We start from the raw sequence: 4,807 nt of genomic DNA on the forward strand, positions 1-4,807 counted from the left end.
CAAGTGATATTTAATCTGGGGACCACCAATTAATTTTCTCGTAGGAGAGGTGTGGTTTACGGGGTGCTACGAATGTCTATCATGGGTCTGCACGTAGCCACAGCCAATCGTATCATCATATCAGATGACGTATGACGTACCCGCTGTAAACTTTCGAGCTAAACTATTTAGAACACGGCCTAAAGCTCGATCGAAAAATAGCGTCGCGTCTGCTGCTGTCATGTTTGATCCGTAAATAAACTTTTTTTTTTTTTAATCAGTAAATAAACGTCTTGCCGTCCCTCCTCGTTCTGTGATTGGTTCCCAAATCCATGCGAAATTTTGGCCATGGTCCCCACGCTGCTGTGCAGTTCGAAATGATTCGAGCGCACACAGCAGCCTGGCGTTAGCCAGGTTATAATGTAGGTGGAAAACGCTATATAAGTTGAGACCATTTACCAATATTAATAATTTATGCAAATTAACCACTTTATGGGATTTAACCAGTTCATGCATTTTAAAGCGTTTATGCAACTTAAGAGTTTATGCCATTTAGGATTTATGAATTTTAAAGAGTTTATGCAATTTACATGATTTATGCAAATTAACCCATTCATGCATTTTACCACTTTATGCAGTTTATTCACCTTATTCCGGAGCCTCGCGTGGGCGCCGCCTTGAATTGTGCCCGCCCCTTCTCTCCTATGTGTTAACATGGGGCTGGAGAAGTCCACATAAAATCAGTCACTACACGAAAACAAAGCCGTTTTTCAGCCGTGCTAAAAAACGCTGCAGTGTCGACATGTCGGTGCAAATGAACATCGGACATTTTACACAAATCAATCGATCAGATTTGAGCGGAGAATATTTTCACTCGTTCTCCGTTAAAATGAACGGGCTTCGCGCTCGACCGGAAGTGTCTGGACAACGAGGTGCTGAGACAACGCAAAAAGAGGCAAAAGTGGGCGGGGCGGAATAAGTTGAATAGAGTTTATGCAACATGACATTTTATGCATTTTACCAGTTTATGCAAAATAGATTATGCAAATTAAGCAATTTATGCAATTTGAACAGTTTATGCAATTTATGCATTCGCTTCCCGCAATTCCGCAGTCAATCGCAATGGCGCAGCCATTGCATTTCTAGTTATTATTATTATTATTATTATTATTATTATTATTATTAAATAAATTAATCTTGTCCCCATGAAATAAACCCCGAACAGATTTGAATAACAAACAGAAATGATTCAATATTTCTGTCATTCATATTAATTTCAACAAAACGATCAGAGATGACCTTGTCAAAAATATTATATATAATTGCATCCCTTACTACACTTTTTCAAAATATCCACAATATATTTGTTTATGTAGATGATGTGTTATTTGTTGTGTCTCAGATGAGTCATGAGAGAAATCATGAATAGAAGTGGATGTTTATGTTATTTTTGTGTTTTGTCTCAAAAGGAAAAAAAAACACTTACAGTGACCCCATGTTCGCCCACATAATTTAAAGCACTGGTAATCCGGATTTGGTAATTCTTTTATGTTTTATTTTACCTTTATTTATCCAGCATAAAAACTCATTGAGATTAAAAATCTCTTTTTCAAGAGTGTCCAGGCCAAGATGCAGATGAACAACTTCACACACAAGTTACATTTGTACAAAAATAAACATTGCATAATTAAATGAAGATAAAACACTCAGATAAAACAGCTACATGTGACTTTGTTTCCAGATGTGTCAACAGTGATTTCACAGTATGAAGTGACACAAGTTCTTTTAAGTGAAACTCCTTCTTTGGCTCATTCCAAGAGTGCGGAGCAGCAAATCTAAAGTCCTTTTTACCCAGGTCTGTTCATACTCCAGGCACAGAGAGCAGGAGAAGGTCCTGAGAGCAGGAGAGGGTCCTGAGAGCAGGAGAAGGTCCTGAGAGCAGGAGAAGGTCCTGAGAGCAGGAGAAGGTCCTGAGAACAGGAGAAGGTCCTGAGAGCAGGAGAGGGTCCTGAGAGCAGGAGAGGGTCCTGAGAACAGGAGAAGGTCCTGAGAGCAGGAGAGGGTCCTGAGAGCAGGAGAGGGTCCTGAGAGCAGGAGAGGGTCCTGAGAGCAGGAGAGGGTCCTGAGAGCAGGAGAGGGTCCTGAGAGCAGGAGAGGGTCCTGAGAGCAGGAGAGGGTCCTGAGAGCAGGAGAGGGTCCTGAGAGCAGGAGAGGGTCCTGAGAGCAGGAGAGGGTCCTGAGAGCAGGAGAGGGTCCTGAGAGCAGGAGAGGGTCCTGAGAGCAGGAGAGGGTCCTGAGAGCAGGAGACGGTCCTGAGAGCAGGAGAAGGTCCTGAGAGCGGGAGAGGGTCCTGAGAGCAGGAGACGGTCCTGAGAGCGGGAGAAGCCATCAGACACAACTTCAATGTATTTCTCTGTTCTGTTTTCTCATAAGCGAGGATGATACAGAGTTTGCAGAGCCGAGAGTGACCTCTCCTCCTCCTGCTGCCTCCAGAGAAGATGTGGTTTCACAGTAAGTTCACAGAAGTAGATCCTATAATCCAGCTGTGCTGTGAGCACCATGTGTAAATGTGTGAGGATCATGACAAGTTCAAAGTATCACCTGGAGTTCCTCTGCTGTTTCCAGGACTGAAGCAGAAACATCTGAAGCTGATCCAAAGTTAGAGACGGGACACTCAGAGGATTCTCCGTAAGTCTGACCCACACAGTATTTCTCATCTGCAGTTTTAGGCCAGTTCCACAGAGAAACAAACTGATCCTCGGTCCAGGGAGCGGCTCCAGAGCAGGAAAACTAAAGGAAAAACAAACAGACCCACAAGAGACAAAACACAAAGACCAAGATGAATCCATCACATCCTCTCTGCCAAATCATCTGTCCTGCTAGAAACAGAAAATAATCTGCCTTTAATCATCCTCCTATTCAGTTATAAGTCTGAGGCAAATGTATCTGCGCCTTTTCTATATATTTTCATTTTCTTCACTCATTAACCTCTTAACTCCCACCTGAACGGGTCCCATTTTCTCCAGTTTGGCTTTACCCGAATCAAAAAGCTTCTTGGGAAAAAAGCACCAAAACAGCCACAAAAAATGAGAAGAAAACAAGGATGTAAACACGACAAAAATTCAACAAAAATGTGACAAAAATTCATCGAAAATTCAACAAAAATGCGACAAAAATTCATCAGAAATGCGACAAAAATTCAACCAAAAAGTGACAAAAATTCAACAAAAATGTGACAAAAATTCAACAAAAATGTGACAAAAATCCGGCCAAAAAGTGACAAAAATTCAACAAAAATGTGACAAAAATTCATAAAAAATTCAACGAAAATGTGACCAAAATTGAAAAAAAAAAAAAAAGGTGACACAACACAGCAACAAAGAGAGGAAAAAGATCAGTTTTGTGGGTCTTAGCTTTCAAATGAGGTGCTACACAGGCCTATATAATAACCTAAGAGGACAGAATGCATTTGTTTTAGGCGGGTGGTAAGAGGTTAAAATTAGTTTAAACAGCAGCATCACCAACACAACGATTTTTCAACAACAGATATTTTGTTCAATATTTCTGTGTTGCCAAAGCTTTATATTTTGTATCATCTTTTCCAGCATCTCTCCCAAGAGAAAAAGACTTGCCTAACCCGCCCTCAAGAGGCAAGACGAGGTTTCAGAGTAAGTTTCTTTTCTCTCTCTTCTCCTGTCGGCTCCTCCAGCCTCTTCAGCTCTGTTTATAATGTCTCTGTTTTGTTTTTTAGAGAGCCTGACTGCACACGGAGATATTGTTGTAAAATTCTGTAACTTGGCCTGGTAACGAAACAGTTTTGTATTAGAAAATGACAGTCCAAACATCTTAAACCATCTCAAACAGACACAGAGGGTAAACTCTCTGACCGGGGGGACAAGTGTCAAAGCCTCTTGGAGAAACATGTCATAGCACTCACTTTAACACATCATGATATGCCTCAATGCAAATAAAAATGCTATTTTCATAATTATTATTCATCAATATCAAAGTATCACCAGTTATTCCCCCCCTGACCCAGAGCCACTGCCTAAAAGTGCTATTTAAAGCTCTGGTGTGAAACATGGCCGTCTCTGATCCACAGAAGTGAAGTCGACAAGTTTAAATCAACCTTTAACAGCTTTAATGTTGATCATTCACAATTACAAAAAGTCGTGTATGTCCATATTTGGATAATTAGCCAAAACAACAATCAGAAAACAGAGTCAGTCTTGCACTTCGGGTTGCCAGATCCTATGGCTAAAACCAGTTTCTACTGAACCAAAAAGGACTCACTCTGATCTAAGTATAACTGAACTAAAATAATCTGTCCCCGATCAAGTCCAGAATCAGGTTCTGATCTTTCACGTGACGTCCACAGACTCAGAGGAGTTGTTTACGGTTGTAGTAGTTTCATAAGATGATTTCATAGAATATCAAACCTTCCGAGTACCAGAATATAAACCAGAAATAAACCAGGCCTAAAATGAAACTTTTGAATAATGTTTATGTTTGATTTTATATGTTTGTTTTGTGCAAAAGGTGTCAAATTCTTTTAAATAGAGTGAATTATTATAACTCGAGGTAAAGGATCTGTGAATCCACACATTACAGACTGACACTAAACTTCTTTTATCTGATTTGTTGCTCCTGTGGTTTTGAAGAATGGGTCAAATATGTGTTGGGAGATTTGTTACAGCGGAAACGTTTCAAACAACAAATTACCTTTAACCTCTGAACTCTTGCCTGAACCGAGAGGATCTTTTTCCTCACGTCATCAGATTTTTTCCCCATCATTTTTTTGCTGGGCATTCAACTCATTGTTGTAACT

At 40.4% G+C, this 4,807-nt stretch overlaps 1 long non-coding RNA gene across 1 annotated transcript; it reads left to right on the top strand.

Moving 5' to 3' along the window:
* Positions 1–2,432: 2,432 nt before the first annotated feature.
* On the top strand, positions 2,433–3,647 carry LOC306972580. Its single transcript, XR_013793513.1, has 3 exons — positions 2,433–2,490; positions 2,605–2,667; positions 3,585–3,647. It is a non-coding gene; the product is annotated as an uncharacterized lncRNA (long non-coding RNA).
* Positions 3,648–4,807: the final 1,160 nt, after the last annotated feature.

This window comes from Gobius niger, assembly GCF_951799975.1.
Source record: "Gobius niger genome assembly, chromosome: 13".
Taxonomy (NCBI): domain Eukaryota; kingdom Metazoa; phylum Chordata; class Actinopteri; order Gobiiformes; family Gobiidae; genus Gobius; species Gobius niger.